Source organism: Sus scrofa, chromosome 7 (assembly GCF_054392235.1).
Source record: "Sus scrofa isolate SSC_HxYL_T2T_F1_AM1 chromosome 7, Sscrofa_HxYL_maternal_Yorkshire_Landrace_v2.0, whole genome shotgun sequence".
Taxonomy (NCBI): Eukaryota; Metazoa; Chordata; class Mammalia; order Artiodactyla; family Suidae; genus Sus; species Sus scrofa.
Window position 1 is genome coordinate 132,931,897 of NC_139389.1, and position 17,006 is coordinate 132,948,902.

The 17,006-nt window shown below is 51.9% G+C and overlaps 1 long non-coding RNA gene and 10 other non-coding genes across 13 annotated transcripts in view; all 11 read left to right on the forward strand.

Moving 5' to 3' along the window:
- LOC102163738 (uncharacterized) overlaps positions 1 to 17,006 on the forward strand; it is a 236,099-nt gene that overhangs the window by 92,586 nt on the left and 126,507 nt on the right. Inside the window, exons 34-37 of one of the 3 annotated variants that reach the window (XR_014811401.1) lie at positions 598 to 744; positions 1,302 to 1,379; positions 1,805 to 2,490; positions 2,989 to 3,742. The exons of the other annotated variants lie outside the window; for them this stretch is intronic. This is a non-coding gene — a long non-coding RNA (uncharacterized LOC102163738). Of the gene's footprint in view, positions 1 to 597; positions 745 to 1,301; positions 1,380 to 1,804; positions 2,491 to 2,988; positions 3,743 to 17,006 lie in introns of those variants that run through there. 3 annotated transcript variants of the gene reach the window in all.
- On the forward strand, positions 104 to 175 carry LOC146401962 (small nucleolar RNA SNORD113/SNORD114 family). The gene has a single exon (XR_014811620.1). It is a non-coding gene; the product is annotated as a small nucleolar RNA SNORD113/SNORD114 family (small nucleolar RNA).
- LOC146401963 (small nucleolar RNA SNORD113/SNORD114 family) lies at positions 1,093 to 1,167 on the forward strand. The gene has a single exon (XR_014811631.1). It is a non-coding gene; the product is annotated as a small nucleolar RNA SNORD113/SNORD114 family (small nucleolar RNA).
- On the forward strand, positions 3,658 to 3,729 carry LOC146401964 (small nucleolar RNA SNORD113/SNORD114 family). The gene has a single exon (XR_014811558.1). It is a non-coding gene; the product is annotated as a small nucleolar RNA SNORD113/SNORD114 family (small nucleolar RNA).
- On the forward strand, positions 4,647 to 4,721 carry LOC146401965 (small nucleolar RNA SNORD113/SNORD114 family). Its single transcript, XR_014811633.1, has one exon. It is a non-coding gene; the product is annotated as a small nucleolar RNA SNORD113/SNORD114 family (small nucleolar RNA).
- On the forward strand, positions 7,212 to 7,283 carry LOC146401966 (small nucleolar RNA SNORD113/SNORD114 family). Its single transcript, XR_014811559.1, has one exon. It is a non-coding gene; the product is annotated as a small nucleolar RNA SNORD113/SNORD114 family (small nucleolar RNA).
- On the forward strand, positions 8,201 to 8,275 carry LOC146401967 (small nucleolar RNA SNORD113/SNORD114 family). Its single transcript, XR_014811634.1, has one exon. It is a non-coding gene; the product is annotated as a small nucleolar RNA SNORD113/SNORD114 family (small nucleolar RNA).
- LOC146401968 (small nucleolar RNA SNORD113/SNORD114 family) lies at positions 10,762 to 10,833 on the forward strand. Its single transcript, XR_014811560.1, has one exon. It is a non-coding gene; the product is annotated as a small nucleolar RNA SNORD113/SNORD114 family (small nucleolar RNA).
- Positions 11,751 to 11,825, forward strand: LOC146401969 (small nucleolar RNA SNORD113/SNORD114 family). The gene has a single exon (XR_014811635.1). It is a non-coding gene; the product is annotated as a small nucleolar RNA SNORD113/SNORD114 family (small nucleolar RNA).
- On the forward strand, positions 14,310 to 14,381 carry LOC146401970 (small nucleolar RNA SNORD113/SNORD114 family). Its single transcript, XR_014811561.1, has one exon. It is a non-coding gene; the product is annotated as a small nucleolar RNA SNORD113/SNORD114 family (small nucleolar RNA).
- On the forward strand, positions 15,299 to 15,373 carry LOC146401971 (small nucleolar RNA SNORD113/SNORD114 family). The gene has a single exon (XR_014811636.1). It is a non-coding gene; the product is annotated as a small nucleolar RNA SNORD113/SNORD114 family (small nucleolar RNA).

Genomic DNA, 17,006 nt, shown 5'->3' on the forward strand with positions numbered 1-17,006 from the left:
AGTTAGTCAACAAACAAACAGAAATGGCCCCAGAGAACCACTGCATTTTTTTAATTGAGTCAATAAAGAAATTAGAGTGTTAAGTAGGAAAGGGGGACAGTATTGGATCGATGATGACTACTGGTGGCGTATGAGTCGTGTACGATGAATACGTGTCTGGAACGCTGAGGTCCAGTGTCCTCCATGCCGTGACCCCCGCGGGCGAGGCCAGGCATCCAGGGGGGCCGTCCGTGTGTCCTCTGGGGGGCCCTCCTGGTGCTTGCGTTTGCCCAGTGGGCCAGTGGGAGCCCCTGTGGACCAGCCTGCCAGAACTGAAGGAGGAGAGCGAGGGAGGGCCGGCATTCCCAAGGCGCCAGGTCCCTGGTGACCCCACCCCCCATGGTCTGCCTCTTGCCATGCCATGGGCTGCAGGTTGGCCAGAGGTCTTGGGCTGATGTCCCCGAGGCTGAGGCCGTGGGGCAAGGGTGAGGTAGGCAGGGTCAGGGAGGGCCCACCTCTGTCCCGGGGCTGGGCGGCCAGCTGGTGGTTGGTGGGTGTCCCGAGACAGGGCTGTGCCCTGCCAGCAGGGTTGCCCCGATGGAGGCGTGCATGTGGAAGCCGCGAGCCTGGAGAATGGCTGTGCCATTGGGTCTCCTGCTCTTGGCTTTGTACTCTTCAGCAGGCAGCCGCCAGGCCCGAAGGCCGGCTCCTTCCTGGATGAGCAGGCGAGGATGGCAGCGTTGTCTTTGGAGCCAGGGGACCAGTGTGAGCAGCATCCCAGGGCTTGTCGGGGCTGGGCTGGGCAGGGCAGTGCGAGGGGCTGGTGGAGGGTGGGCGGCAGATGCGGGCGAGGCCAGCAGTCCAGAAGGGCTCTGGCATCCCAGGGATGGGACAGCTCTGGCTAGGAAGGTCTCTTGGACGTCCTGCACAGGGGCCCAGCTGGTCCTCCACGGCCCAGAGAGACCGAAAGCCAGGGGATGGGTCCTAGAGGCTCCCCGAGGGATGGCGAGGCCTCGTTGGGTGGGGCGGGCCCCTTGGGTTGCCCAGTGGCCGTGCGGGGAGGAATGCCTGACTCCACGGGCCATGGCGAAGGAAGAGAAGGTCCCCCTTTTCTGGATCGATGATGATCAATGCCAGCGTATGAGGCATCGATGACGAATAATGTGTGTCTGGAACTCTGAGGTCCACTCGCAAGGAAACGGGGCCTTTCTCTTCCTGCCTTTCCATCCTCGAGCCCAACGGGGCAGCGCCGACCGCCCGAGGAGCCCAGTCGATGGCGTCTCACTGTGGGTGTCACCTTGTCTCTTGGGTCTCCCTTATAGGGTGGAAGCCGAAGGCCAGGCCAGGCTGCGTGGGGCCGAGACCCCTCCTCTGGCGGTGGTGGCAGGAGAGATCCCAAGGTGAGGCATGGCCTCGGGCTGTCTTGGTTTGGGTCATCGGGGCCAGTGTTTTCCATGTCTTTAAAATGTCCTATGTAGAATCCCCAGGTGACTAATCGTCCCTTGAGAACTAAGGCATGAACCTTTATGCTGGTTAATTGACAATAGGGATTTCACCAAAGGAAGATACAATCTCTTTTGGTACTACTTAGATCATCAGGGATATTCAAGTGTCTTGTACTCTGATTTTCGTTAATCAAGTGCTTCTTGTTATGAAGGAAACATTAAATTGATCCCAAAACATGAACATGGGAAGTGACATTGGCCTAATGTACCCGTGATGATTGGAACATGGGTCAGGTCCCAGTGGTGAGTCATGAATGACGCATGAGAAGGGTCTGAAGCCCTGTGGCCCCACACAGTCCATCCTCTTTGGCTCTGTTTAGGCCATCCTGTGGACAGGTGTTAGGAACACAGAAAGTTTGGGTTCTTACAGCGTATACGTTTTCAAAGTATTCATACAGCAAGGAGAACACCATGAAAGTTATAGGTAATAGTTGAAGAGCATATGTTGTTGTCTAATTACGAACAAATATGTTGAAGAAAGAAATATTAATCAAAACTGCCAACAGCAGCGCTCCTTATGAGATAAGTCAGTCAAACGGTCACCTTTGTGGCCAATTATCAGAGAGACTTGAAGAGTTGTAAGTGTTAGAAATTTCCTGTATTGTTGTGAGTCAGTTTCAAGTTTGAGGTAGTTCTTTCAGTCAAGAGACAAAACAGTCTCTAAAGCATGGCTATGCTTTACATTGTTAAGTAACAGGGCAGATGAAATGTAGAGGCAAGACGCGACGGTGATCCCTTTTCTTTTCTTTCTCTTTTTCATCATTGGCTGTGCTTTGTGCTGTCAAACGTGCTCACGCTGGAGCGGATTGAGCGTGATCCCACGGTGACGTCACACGTCTTCTTGGGTGTTGTGAATGACTGAGTGTCTGAATGACTGTGTGGGAATTGCTGAATCCGTCAATGAAGTAATACACGTGAAGGAGGCACAGAGACCCCGTCACGGACCAGTGATGAGGCGCGTGACGGGAAGAGTCCTGAAGGAAGAAAGCATCTCTGAAACTCTGAGGTCTGTCCCAGCACCTAAGGAGTCTCCTCTCTTGGGGGAAATTGTGTCTGGAGAGAGATGCCAGGGATATACAAAGGTCATGTGTTCTCGTATTTATTTCTTTGTCGTGGGTTTGTTAGGAATGGCTGCGTGCCAGAATCATTAAGCAAATGTAAGTGAAGAAATAAGGAAAAATAGGGTGAATCATTGTCCACATATGAAGAGGCTTAGGAGATGAGGCTGTTCATGAACCTTGAAAACAGTGAGGCCCATCAAATACCTGGCAAGGGTCGGATATCTGACCAAAGTTAGATAGCAATGCGTTCATAAAAGTCCGTTTAAGTTCTGCCACGGAGTAAAGATTGAGGTTGGTTTGTTTTTGTTTTTTCTTTCACTAGAATGAAAGTATATAGGAAGTGATAAATGCATAAATATTGTGTAAGGGGAAGTCGGGCAACGATGATCAGTGGCAATTAGATCCTAACGCCTTTGTCACCCTCTGTGTTCTGTACCGCCCAGGATGAAGGCGTTAGAGATGGTTGAACATCTGCCACGGGCACGGGCTCGGTGGTTGCCTCTATATAGTAGAATGGAGATTAATGTGAGTAACGGCTGAGTTTCTTTGCTTGGACTTTTTCGATTCGAGTGATTACTGTACTATTAAGAAATGTGGGGGAGTTTCCTGACAGCGGTGGGTTAAGGATCCGGCTTTCCCTGGGTCGGTGCTGTGGTGTGGGTTTGATGACGGGCGTGGGAACTTTCTTGTGCCACAGTCCCGGGGAAGAAAATAAGTAAATCCGGGTACGGAATCCAAAAGAAGTGCAGAATCCAAGTAGCGGAGGCAGCGGCATCTGAGTGTTGAGTATGGAGTATAGACCATGATATAGATTAAGGCACCTATAGCGAAAGAGAGCATTGGTCTGAGATGTGTTAGGGGAAGAATGATTCGAGGTGCTTGTTTAGTATGTTGTTTGTAAAAGGTACTTCTAAAATGATTCCTCACTTTTTGATTTGATTAATTTATTTTGGTCCTTGTGTGGAAAACAGAAGTTTCCAGGCCAAGGATCCAATCCCCGCCACAGTAGTGACAAGGCTGATCCTTAAGTGCTCGGCCCCAGAGAACCACTGCATGTTTTCAATTGAGTCGACAAAGAAATTAGAGTGTTAAGTAGGAAAGGGGGACAGTATTGGATCGATGATGACTACTGGTGGCGTATGAGTCGTGTACGATGAATACGTGTCTGGAACGCTGAGGTCCAATGTCCTCCGTGCCGTGACCCTCACGGGCGAGGCCAGGCATCCAGGGGGGCCGTCCGTGTGTCCTCTGGGGGGCCTTCCTGGTGCTTGCGTTCGCCCAGTGGGCCAGTGGGAGCCCCTGTGGACCAGCCTGCCAGAACTGAAGGAGGAGAGCGAGGGAGGGCCGGCATTCCCAAGGCACCAGGTCCCTGGTGACCCCACCCCCCATGGTCTGCCTCTTGCCATGCCATGGGCTGCAGGTTGGCCAGAGGTCTTGGGCTGATGTCCCCGAGGCTGAGGCCGTGGGGCAAGGGTGAGGTAGGCAGGGTCAGGGAGGGCCCACCTCTGTCCCGGGGCTGGGCGGCCAGCTGGTGGTTGGTGGGTGTCCCGAGACAGGGCTGTGCCCTGCCAGCAGGGTTGCCCCGATGGAGGCGTGCATGTGGAAGCCGCGAGCCTGGAGAATGGCTGTGCCATTGGGTCTCCTGCTCTTGGCTTTGTACTCTTCAGCAGGCAGCCGCCAGGCCCGAAGGCCGGCTCCTTCCTGGATGAGCAGGCGAGGATGGCAGCGTTGTCTTTGGAGCCAGGGGACCAGTGTGAGCAGCATCCCAGGGCTTGTCGGGGCTGGGCTGGGCAGGGCAGTGCGAGGGGCTGGTGGAGCGTGGGCGGCAGATGCGGGCGAGGCCAGCAGTCCAGAAGGGCTCTGGCGTCCCAGGGATGGGACAGCTCTGGCTAGGAAGGTCTCTTGGACGTCCTGCACAGGGGCCCAGCAGATCCTCCGCGGCCCAGAGAGACCGAAAGCCAGGGGACGGGTCCTAGTGGCCCCCCGAGGGATGGCGAGGCCTCGTTGGGTGGGGCGGGCCCCTTGGGTTGCCCAGTGGCCATGCGGGGAGGAATGCCTGACTCCACGGGCCATGGCGAAGGAAGAGAAGGTCCCCCTTTTCTGGATCGATGATGATCAATGCCAGCGTATGAGGCATCGATGACGAATAATGTGTGTCTGGAACTCTGAGGTCCACTCGCAAGGAAACGGGGCCTTTCTCTTCCTGCCTTTCCATCCTCGAGCCCAACGGGGCAGCGCCGACCGCCCGAGGAGCCCAGTCGATGGCGTCTCACTGTGGGTGTCACCTTGTCTCTTGGGTCTCCCTGATAGGGTGGAAGCCGAAGGCCAGGCCAGGCTGCGTGGGGCCGAGACCCCTCCTCTGGCGGTGGTGGCAGGAGAGATCCCAAGGTGAGGCATGGCCTCGGGCTGTCTTGGTTTGGGTCATCGGGGCCAGTGTTTTCCATGTCTTTAAAATGTCCTATGTAGAATCCCCAGGTGACTAATCGTCCTTTGAGAACTAAGGCATGAACCTTTATGCTGGTTAATTGACAATAGGGATTTCACCAAAGGAAGATACAATCTCTTTTGGTACTACTTAGATCATCAGGGATATTCAAGTGTCTTGTACTCTGATTTTCGTTAATCAAGTACTTCTTGTTATGAAGGAAACATTAAATTGATCCCAAAACATGAACATGGGAAGTGACATTGGCCTAATGTACCCGTGATGATTAGAACATGGGTCAGGTCCCAGTGGTGAGTCATGAATGACGCATGATAAGGGTCTGAAGCCCTGTGGCCCCACACAGTCCATCCTCTTTGGCTCTGTTTAGGCCATCCTGTGGACAGGTGTTAGGAACACAGAAAGTTCGGGTTCTTACAGCGTATACGTTTTCAAAGTATTCATACAGCAAGGAGAACACCATGAAAGTTATAGGTAATAGTTGAAGAGCATATGTTGTTGTCTAATTACGAGCAAATATGTTGAAGAAAGAAATATTAATCAAAATTGCCAACAGCAGCGCTCCTTATGAGATAAGTCAGTCAAACGGTCACCTTTGTGGCCAATTATCAGAGAGACTTGAAGAGTTGTAAGTGTTAGAAATTTCCTGTATTGTTGTGAGTCAGTTTCAAGTTTGAGGTAGTTCTTTCAGTCAAGAGACAAAACAGTCTCTAAAGCATGGCTATGCTTTACATTGTTAAGTAACAGGGCAGATGAAATGTAGAGGCAAGACGCGACGGTGATCCCTTTTCTTTTCTTTCTCTTTTTCATCATTGGCTGTGCTTTGTGCTGTCAAACGTGCTCACGCTGGAGCGGATTGAGCGTGATCCCAGGGTGACGTCACACGTCTTCTTGGGTGTTGTGAATGACTGAGTGTCTGAATGACTGTGTGGGAATTGCTGAATCCGTCAATGAAGTAATACACGTGAAGGAGGCACAGAGACCCCGTCACGGACCAGTGATGAGGCGCGTGACGGGAAGAGTCCTGAAGGAAGAAAGCATCTCTGAAACTCTGAGGTCTGTCCCAGCACCTAAGGAGTCTCCTCTCTTGGGGGAAATTGTGTCTGGAGAGAGATGCCAGGGGTATACAAAGGTCATGTGTTCTCGTATTTATTTCTTTGTCGTGGGTTTGTTAGGAATGGCTGCGTGCCAGAATCATTAAGCAAACGTAAGTGAAGAAATAAGGAAAAATAGGGTGAATCATTGTCCACATATGAAGAGGCTTAGGAAATGAGGCTGTTCATGAACCTTGAAAACAGTGAGGCCCATCAAATACCTGGCAAGGGTCGGATATCTGACCAAAGTTAGATAGCAATGCGTTCATAAAAGTCCGTTTAAGTTCTGCCACGGAGTAAAGATTGAGGTTGGTTTGTTTTTGTTTTTTCTTTCACTAGAATGAAAGTATATAGGAAGTGATAAATGCATAAATATTGTGTAAGGGGAAGTCGGGCAACGATGATCAGTGGCAATTAGATCCTAACGCCTTTGTCACCCTCTGTGTTCTGTACCGCCCAGGATGAAGGCGTTAGAGATGGTTGAACATCTGCCACGGGCACGGGCTCGGTGGTTGCCTCTATATAGTAGAATGGAGATTAATGTGAGTAACGGCTGAGTTTCTTTGCTTGGACTTTTTCGATTCGAGTGATTACTGTACTATTAAGAAATGTGGGGGAGTTTCCTGACAGCGGTGGGTTAAGGATCCGGCTTTACCAGGGTCGGTGCTGTGGTGTGGGTTTGATGACGGGCGTGGGAACTTTCTTGTGCCACAGTCCCGGGGAAGAAAATAAGTAAATCCGGGTACGGAATCCAAAAGAAGTGCAGAATCTAAGTAGCGGAGGCAGCGGCATCTGAGTGTTGAGTATGGAGTATAGACCATGATATAGATTAAGGCACCTATAGCGAAAGAGAGCATTGGTCTGAGATGTGTTAGGGGAAGAATGATTCGAGGTGCTTGTTTAGTATGTTGTTTGTAAAAGGTACTTCTAAAATGATTCCTCACTTTTTGATTTGATTAATTTATTTTGGTCCTTGTGTGGAAAACAGAAGTTTCCAGGCCAAGGATCCAATCCCGGCCACAGTAGTGACAAGGCTGATCCTTAAGTGCTCGGCCCCAGAGAACCACTGCATGTTTTCAATTGAGTCGACAAAGAAATTAGAGTGTTAAGTAGGAAAGGGGGACAGTATTGGATCGATGATGACTACTGGTGGCGTATGAGTCGTGTACGATGAATACGTGTCTGGAACGCTGAGGTCCAATGTCCTCCGTGCCGTGACCCTCGCGGGCGAGGCCAGGCATCCAGGGGGGCCGTCCGTGTGTCCTCTGGGGGGCCTTCCTGGTGCTTGCGTTCGCCCAGTGGGCCAGTGGGAGCCCCTGTGGACCAGCCTGCCAGAACTGAAGGAGGAGAGCGAGGGAGGGCCGGCATTCCCAAGGCGCCAGGTCCCTGGTGACCCCACCCCCCATGGTCTGCCTCTTGCCATGCCATGGGCTGCAGGTTGGCCAGAGGTCTTGGGCTGATGTCCCCGAGGCTGAGGCCGTGGGGCAAGGGTGAGGTAGGCAGGGTCAGGGAGGGCCCACCTCTGTCCCGGGGCTGGGCGGCCAGCTGGTGGTTGGTGGGTGTCCCGAGACAGGGCTGTGCCCTGCCAGCAGGGTTGCCCCGATGGAGGCGTGCATGTGGAAGCCGCGAGCCTGGAGAATGGCTGTGCCATTGGGTCTCCTGCTCTTGGCTTTGTACTCTTCAGCAGGCAGCCGCCAGGCCCGAAGGCCGGCTCCTTCCTGGATGAGCAGGCGAGGATGGCAGCGTTGTCTTTGGAGCCAGGGGACCAGTGTGAGCAGCATCCCAGGGCTTGTCGGGGCTGGGCTGGGCAGGGCAGTGCGAGGGGCTGGTGGAGGGTGGGCGGCAGATGCGGGCGAGGCCAGCAGTCCAGAAGGGCTCTGGCGTCCCAGGGATGGGACAGCTCTGGCTAGGAAGGTCTCTTGGACGTCCTGCACAGGGGCCCAGCAGATCCTCCGCGGCCCAGAGAGACCGAAAGCCAGGGGACGGGTCCTAGTGGCCCCCCGAGGGATGGCGAGGCCTCGTTGGGTGGGGCGGGCCCCTTGGGTTGCCCAGTGGCCATGCGGGGAGGAATGCCTGACTCCACGGGCCATGGCGAAGGAAGAGAAGGTCCCCCTTTTCTGGATCGATGATGATCAATGCCAGCGTATGAGGCATCGATGACGAATAATGTGTGTCTGGAACTCTGAGGTCCACTCGCAAGGAAACGGGGCCTTTCTCTTCCTGCCTTTCCATCCTCGAGCCCAACGGGGCAGCGCCGACCGCCCGAGGAGCCCAGTCGATGGCGTCTCACTGTGGGTGTCACCTTGTCTCTTGGGTCTCCCTGATAGGGTGGAAGCCGAAGGCCAGGCCAGGCTGCGTGGGGCCGAGACCCCTCCTCTGGCGGTGGTGGCAGGAGAGATCCCAAGGTGAGGCATGGCCTCGGGCTGTCTTGGTTTGGGTCATCGGGGCCAGTGTTTTCCATGTCTTTAAAATGTCCTATGTAGAATCCCCAGGTGACTAATCGTCCTTTGAGAACTAAGGCATGAACCTTTATGCTGGTTAATTGACAATAGGGATTTCACCAAAGGAAGATACAATCTCTTTTGGTACTACTTAGATCATCAGGGATATTCAAGTGTCTTGTACTCTGATTTTCGTTAATCAAGTACTTCTTGTTATGAAGGAAACATTAAATTGATCCCAAAACATGAACATGGGAAGTGACATTGGCCTAATGTACCCGTGATGATTAGAACATGGGTCAGGTCCCAGTGGTGAGTCATGAATGACGCATGAGAAGGGTCTGAAGCCCTGTGGCCCCACACAGTCCATCCTCTTTGGCTCTGTTTAGGCCATCCTGTGGACAGGTGTTAGGAACACAGAAAGTTCGGGTTCTTACAGCGTATACGTTTTCAAAGTATTCATACAGCAAGGAGAACACCATGAAAGTTATAGGTAATAGTTGAAGAGCATATGTTGTTGTCTAATTACGAGCAAATATGTTGAAGAAAGAAATATTAATCAAAATTGCCAACAGCAGCGCTCCTTATGAGATAAGTCAGTCAAACGGTCACCTTTGTGGCCAATTATCAGAGAGACTTGAAGAGTTGTAAGTGTTAGAAATTTCCTGTATTGTTGTGAGTCAGTTTCAAGTTTGTCTTCTTTCAGTCAAGAGACAAAACAGTCTCTAAAGCATGGCTATGCTTTACATTGTTAAGTAACAGGGCAGATGAAATGTAGAGGCAAGACGCGACGGTGATCCCTTTTCTTTTCTTTCTCTTTTTCATCATTGGCTGTGCTTTGTGCTGTCAAACGTGCTCACGCTGGAGCGGATTGAGCGTGATCCCAGGGTGACGTCACACGTCTTCTTGGGTGTTGTGAATGACTGAGTGTCTGAATGACTGTGTGGGAATTGCTGAATCCGTCAATGAAGTAATACACGTGAAGGAGGCACAGAGACCCCGTCACGGACCAGTGATGAGGCGCGTGACGGGAAGAGTCCTGAAGGAAGAAAGCATCTCTGAAACTCTGAGGTCTGTCCCAGCACCTAAGGAGTCTCCTCTCTTGGGGGAAATTGTGTCTGGAGAGAGATGCCAGGGGTATACAAAGGTCATGTGTTCTCGTATTTATTTCTTTGTCGTGGGTTTGTTAGGAATGGCTGCGTGCCAGAATCATTAAGCAAACGTAAGTGAAGAAATAAGGAAAAATAGGGTGAATCATTGTCCACATATGAAGAGGCTTAGGAAATGAGGCTGTTCATGAACCTTGAAAACAGTGAGGCCCATCAAATACCTGGCAAGGGTCGGATATCTGACCAAAGTTAGATAGCAATGCGTTCATAAAAGTCCGTTTAAGTTCTGCCACGGAGTAAAGATTGAGGTTGGTTTGTTTTTGTTTTTTCTTTCACTAGAATGAAAGTATATAGGAAGTGATAAATGCATAAATATTGTGTAAGGGGAAGTCGGGCAACGATGATCAGTGGCAATTAGATCCTAACGCCTTTGTCACCCTCTGTGTTCTGTACCGCCCAGGATGAAGGCGTTAGAGATGGTTGAACATCTGCCACGGGCACGGGCTCGGTGGTTGCCTCTATATAGTAGAATGGAGATTAATGTGAGTAACGGCTGAGTTTCTTTGCTTGGACTTTTTCGATTCGAGTGATTACTGTACTATTAAGAAATGTGGGGGAGTTTCCTGACAGCGGTGGGTTAAGGATCCGGCTTTACCTGGGTCGGTGCTGTGGTGTGGGTTTGATGACGGGCGTGGGAACTTTCTTGTGCCACAGTCCCGGGGAAGAAAATAAGTAAATCCGGGTACGGAATCCAAAAGAAATGCAGAATCTAAGTAGCGGAGGCAGCGGCATCTGAGTGTTGAGTATGGAGTATAGACCATGATATAGATTAAGGCACCTATAGCGAAAGAGAGCATTGGTCTGAGATGTGTTAGGGGAAGAATGATTCGAGGTGCTTGTTTAGTATGTTGTTTGTAAAAGGTACTTCTAAAATGATTCCTCACTTTTTGATTTGATTAATTTATTTTGGTCCTTGTGTGGAAAACAGAAGTTTCCAGGCCAAGGATCCAATCCCGGCCACAGTAGTGACAAGGCTGATCCTTAAGTGCTCGGCCCCAGAGAACCACTGCATGTTTTCACTGGAGTCGACAAAGAAATTAGAGTGTTAAGTAGGAAAGGGGGACAGTATTGGATCGATGATGACTACTGGTGGCGTATGAGTCGTGTACGATGAATACGTGTCTGGAACGCTGAGGTCCAATGTCCTCCGTGCCGTGACCCTCGCGGGCGAGGCCAGGCATCCAGGGGGGCCGTCCGTGTGTCCTCTGGGGGGCCTTCCTGGTGCTTGCGTTCGCCCAGTGGGCCAGTGGGAGCCCCTGTGGACCAGCCTGCCAGAACTGAAGGAGGAGAGCGAGGGAGGGCCGGCATTCCCAAGGCACCAGGTCCCTGGTGACCCCACCCCCCATGGTCTGCCTCTTGCCATGCCATGGGCTGCAGGTTGGCCAGAGGTCTTGGGCTGATGTCCCCGAGGCTGAGGCCGTGGGGCAAGGGTGAGGTAGGCGGGGTCAGGGAGGGCCCACCTCTGTCCCGGGGCTGGGCGGCCAGCTGGTGGTTGGTGGGTGTCCCGAGACAGGGCTGTGCCCTGCCAGCAGGGTTGCCCCGATGGAGGCGTGCATGTGGAAGCCGCGAGCCTGGAGAATGGCTGTGCCATTGGGTCTCCTGCTCTTGGCTTTGTACTCTTCAGCAGGCAGCCGCCAGGCCCGAAGGCCGGCTCCTTCCTGGATGAGCAGGCGAGGATGGCAGCGTTGTCTTTGGAGCCAGGGGACCAGTGTGAGCAGCATCCCAGGGCTTGTCGGGGCTGGGCTGGGCAGGGCAGTGCGAGGGGCTGGTGGAGGGTGGGCGGCAGATGCGGGCGAGGCCAGCAGTCCAGAAGGGCTCTGGCGTCCCAGGGATGGGACAGCTCTGGCTAGGAAGGTCTCTTGGACGTCCTGCACAGGGGCCCAGCTGGTCCTCCGCGGCCCAGAGAGACCGAAAGCCAGGGGACGGGTCCTAGAGGCTCCCCGAGGGATGGCGAGGCCTCGTTGGGTGGGGCGGGCCCCTTGGGTTGCCCAGTGGCCGTGCGGGGAGGAATGCCTGACTCCACGGGCCATGGCGAAGGAAGAGAAGGTCCCCCTTTTCTGGATCGATGATGATCAATGCCAGCGTATGAGGCATCGATGACGAATAATGTGTGTCTGGAACTCTGAGGTCCACTCGCAAGGAAACGGGGCCTTTCTCTTCCTGCCTTTCCATCCTCGAGCCCAATGGGGCAGCGCCGACCGCCCGAGGAGCCCAGTCGATGGCGTCTCACTGTGGGTGTCACCTTGTCTCTTGGGTCTCCCTTATAGGGTGGAAGCCGAAGGCCAGGCCAGGCTGCGTGGGGCCGAGACCCCTCCTCTGGCGGTGGTGGCAGGAGAGATCCCAAGGTGAGGCATGGCCTCGGGCTGTCTTGGTTTGGGTCATCGGGGCCAGTGTTTTCCATGTCTTTAAAATGTCCTATGTAGAATCCCCAGGTGACTAATCGTCCCTTGAGAACTAAGGCATGAACCTTTATGCTGGTTAATTGACAATAGGGATTTCACCAAAGGAAGATACAATCTCTTTTGGTACTACTTAGATCATCAGGGATATTCAAGTGTCTTGTACTCTGATTTTCGTTAATCAAGTACTTCTTGTTATGAAGGAAACATTAAATTGATCCCAAAACATGAACATGGGAAGTGACATTGGCCTAATGTACCCGTGATGATTAGAACATGGGTCAGGTCCCAGTGGTGAGTCATGAATGACGCATGATAAGGGTCTGAAGCCCTGTGGCCCCACACAGTCCATCCTCTTTGGCTCTGTTTAGGCCATCCTGTGGACAGGTGTTAGGAACACAGAAAGTTCGGGTTCTTACAGCGTATACGTTTTCAAAGTATTCATACAGCAAGGAGAACACCATGAAAGTTATAGGTAATAGTTGAAGAGCATATGTTGTTGTCTAATTACGAACAAATATGTTGAAGAAAGAAATATTAATCAAAATTGCCAACAGCAGCGCTCCTTATGAGATAAGTCAGTCAAACGGTCACCTTTGTGGCCAATTATCAGAGAGACTTGAAGAGTTGTAAGTGTTAGAAATTTCCTGTATTGTTGTGAGTCAGTTTCAAGTTTGAGGTAGTTCTTTCAGTCAAGAGACAAAACAGTCTCTAAAGCATGGCTGTGCTTTACATTGTTAAGTAACAGGGCAGATGAAATGTAGAGGCAAGACGCGACGGTGATCCCTTTTCTTTTCTTTCTCTTTTTCATCATTGGCTGTGCTTTGTGCTGTCAAACGTGCTCACGCTGGAGCGGATTGAGCGTGATCCCACGGTGACGTCACACGTCTTCTTGGGTGTTGTGAATGACTGAGTGTCTGAATGACTGTGTGGGAATTGCTGAATCCGTCAATGAAGTAATACACGTGAAGGAGGCACAGAGACCCCGTCACGGACCAGTGATGAGGCGCGTGACGGGAAGAGTCCTGAAGGAAGAAAGCATCTCTGAAACTCTGAGGTCTGTCGCAGCACCTAAGGAGTCTCCTCTCTTGGGGGAAATTGTGTCTGTAGAGAGATGCCAGGGGTATACAAAGGTCATGTGTTCTCGTATTTATTTCTTTGTCGTGGGTTTGTTAGGAATGGCTGCGTGCCAGAATCATTAAGTAAGTGAAGAAATAAGGAAAAATAGGGTGAATCATTGTCCACATATGAAGAGGCTTAGGAAATGAGGCTGTTCATGAACCTTGAAAACAGTGAGGCCCATCAAATACCTGGCAAGGGTCGGATATCTGACCAAAGTTAGATAGCAATGCGTTCATAAAAGTCCGTTTAAGTTCTGCCACGGAGTAAAGATTGAGGTTGGTTTGTTTTTGTTTTTTCTTTCACTAGAATGAAAGTATATAGGAAGTGATAAATGCATAAATATTGTGTAAGGGGAAGTCGGGCAACGATGATCAGTGGCAATTAGATCCTAACGCCTTTGTCACCCTCTGTGTTCTGTACCGCCCAGGATGAAGGCGTTAGAGATGGTTGAACATCTGCCACGGGCACGGGCTCGGTGGTTGCCTCTATATAGTAGAATGGAGATTAATGTGAGTAACGGCTGAGTTTCTTTGCTTGGACTTTTTCGATTCGAGTGATTACTGTACTATTAAGAAATGTGGGGGAGTTTCCTGACAGCGGTGGGTTAAGGATCCGGCTTTACCTGGGTCGGTGCTGTGGTGTGGGTTTGATGACGGGCATGGGAACTTTCTTGTGCCACAGTCCCGGGGAAGAAAATAAGTAAATCCGGGTACGGAATCCAAAAGAAGTGCAGAATCTAAGTAGCGGAGGCAGCGGCATCTGAGTGTTGAGTATGGAGTATAGACCATGATATAGATTAAGGCACCTATAGCGAAAGAGAGCATTGGTCTGAGATGTGTTAGGGGAAGAATGATTCGAGGTGCTTGTTTAGTATGTTGTTTGTAAAAGGTACTTCTAAAATGATTCCTCACTTTTTGATTTGATTAATTTATTTTGGTCCTTCTGTGGAAAACAGAAGTTTCCAGGCCAAGGATCCAATCCCCGCCACAGTAGTGACAAGGCTGATCCTTAAGTGCTCGGCCCCAGAGAACCACTGCATGTTTTCAATTGAGTCGACAAAGAAATTAGAGTGTTAAGTAGGAAAGGGGGACAGTATTGGATCGATGATGACTACTGGTGGCGTATGAGTCGTGTACGATGAATACGTGTCTGGAACGCTGAGGTCCAATGTCCTCCGTGCCGTGACCCTCGCGGGTGAGGCCAGGCATCCAGGGGGGCCGTCCGTGTGTCCTCTGGGGGGCCTTCCTGGTGCTTGCGTTTGCCCAGTGGGCCAGTGGGAGCCCCTGTGGACCAGCCTGCCAGAACTGAAGGAGGAGAGCGAGGGAGGGCCGGCATTCCCAAGGCGCCAGGTCCCTGGTGACCCCACCCCCCATGGTCTGCCTCTTGCCATGCCATGGGCTGCAGGTTGGCCAGAGGTCTTGGGCTGATGTCCCCGAGGCTGAGGCCGTGGGGCAAGGGTGAGGTAGGCGGGGTCAGGGAGGGCCCACCTCTGTCCCGGGGCTGGGCGGCCAGCTGGTGGTTGGTGGGTGTCCCGAGACAGGGCTGTGCCCTGCCAGCAGGGTTGCCCCGATGGAGGCGTGCATGTGGAAGCCGCGAGCCTGGAGAATGGCTGTGCCATTGGGTCTCCTGCTCTTGGCTTTGTACTCTTCAGCAGGCAGCCGCCAGGCCCGAAGGCCGGCTCCTTCCTGGATGAGCAGGCGAGGATGGCAGCGTTGTCTTTGGAGCCAGGGGACCAGTGTGAGCAGCATCCCAGGGCTTGTCGGGGCTGGGCTGGGCAGGGCAGTGCGAGGGGCTGGTGGAGGGTGGGCGGCAGATGCGGGCGAGGCCAGCAGTCCAGAAGGGCTCTGGCGTCCCAGGGATGGGACAGCTCTGGCTAGGAAGGTCTCTTGGACGTCCTGCACAGGGGCCCAGCTGGTCCTCCGCGGCCCAGAGAGACCGAAAGCCAGGGGACGGGTCCTAGAGGCCCCCCGAGGGATGGCGAGGCCTCGTTGGGTGGGGCGGGCCCCTTGGGTTGCCCAGTGGCCGTGCGGGGAGGAATGCCTGACTCCACGGGCCATGGCGAAGGAAGAGAAGGTCCCCCTTTTCTGGATCGATGATGATCAATGCCAGCGTATGAGGCATCGATGACGAATAATGTGTGTCTGGAACTCTGAGGTCCACTCGCAAGGAAACGGGGCCTTTCTCTTCCTGCCTTTCCATCCTCGAGCCCAACGGGGCAGCGCCGACTGCCCGAGGAGCCCAGTCGATGGCGTCTCACTGTGGGTGTCACCTTGTCTCTTGGGTCTCCCTTATAGGGTGGAAGCCGAAGGCCAGGCCAGGCTGCGTGGGGCCGAGACCCCTCCTCTGGCGGTGGTGGCAGGAGAGATCCCAAGGTGAGGCATGGCCTCGGGCTGTCTTGGTTTGGGTCATCGGGGCCAGTGTTTTCCATGTCTTTAAAATGTCCTATGTAGAATCCCCAGGTGACTAATCGTCCTTTGAGAACTAAGGCATGAACCTTTATGCTGGTTAATTGACAATAGGGATTTCACCAAAGGAAGATACAATCTCTTTTGGTACTACTTAGATCATCAGGGATATTCAAGTGTCTTGTACTCTGATTTTCGTTAATCAAGTACTTCTTGTTATGAAGGAAACATTAAATTGATCCCAAAACATGAACATGGGAAGTGACATTGGCCTAATGTACCCGTGATGATTAGAACATGGGTCAGGTCCCAGTGGTGAGTCATGAATGACGCATGATAAGGGTCTGAAGCCCTGTGGCCCCACACAGTCCATCCTCTTTGGCTCTGTTTAGGCCATCCTGTGGACAGGTGTTAGGAACACAGAAAGTTCGGGTTCTTACAGCGTATACGTTTTCAAAGTATTCATACAGCAAGGAGAACACCATGAAAGTTATAGGTAATAGTTGAAGAGCATATGTTGTTGTCTAATTACGAACAAATATGTTGAAGAAAGAAATATTAATCAAAATTGCCAACAGCAGCGCTCCTTATGAGATAAGTCAGTCAAACGGTCACCTTTGTGGCCAATTATCAGAGAGACTTGAAGAGTTGTAAGTGTTAGAAATTTCCTGTATTGTTGTGAGTCAGTTTCAAGTTTGAGGTAGTTCTTTCAGTCAAGAGACAAAACAGTCTCTAAAGCATGGCTGTGCTTTACATTGTTAAGTAACAGGGCAGATGAAATGTAGAGGCAAGACGCGACGGTGATCCCTTTTCTTTTCTTTCTCTTTTTCATCATTGGCTGTGCTTTGTGCTGTCAAACGTGCTCACGCTGGAGCGGATTGAGCGTGATCCCACGGTGACGTCACACGTCTTCTTGGGTGTTGTGAATGATTGAGTGTCTGAATGACTGTGTGGGAATTGCTGAATCCGTCAATGAAGTAATACACGTGAAGGAGGCACAGAGACCCCGTCACGGACCAGTGATGAGGCGCGTGACGGGAAGAGTCCTGAAGGAAGAAAGCATCTCTGAAACTCTGAGGTCTGTCCCAGCACCTAAGGAGTCTCCTCTCTTGGGGGAAATTGTGTCTGTAGAGAGATGCCAGGGGTATACAAAGGTCATGTGTTCTCGTATTTATTTCTTTGTCGTGGGTTTGTTAGGAATGGCTGCGTGCCAGAATCATTAAGCAAACATAAGTGAAGAAATAAGGAAAAATAGGGTGAATCATTGTCCACATATGAAGAGGCTTAGGAAATGAGGCTGTTCATGAACCTTGAAAACAGTGAGGCCCATCAAATACCTGGCAAGGGTCGGATATCTGACCAAAGTTAGATAGCAATGCGTTCATAAA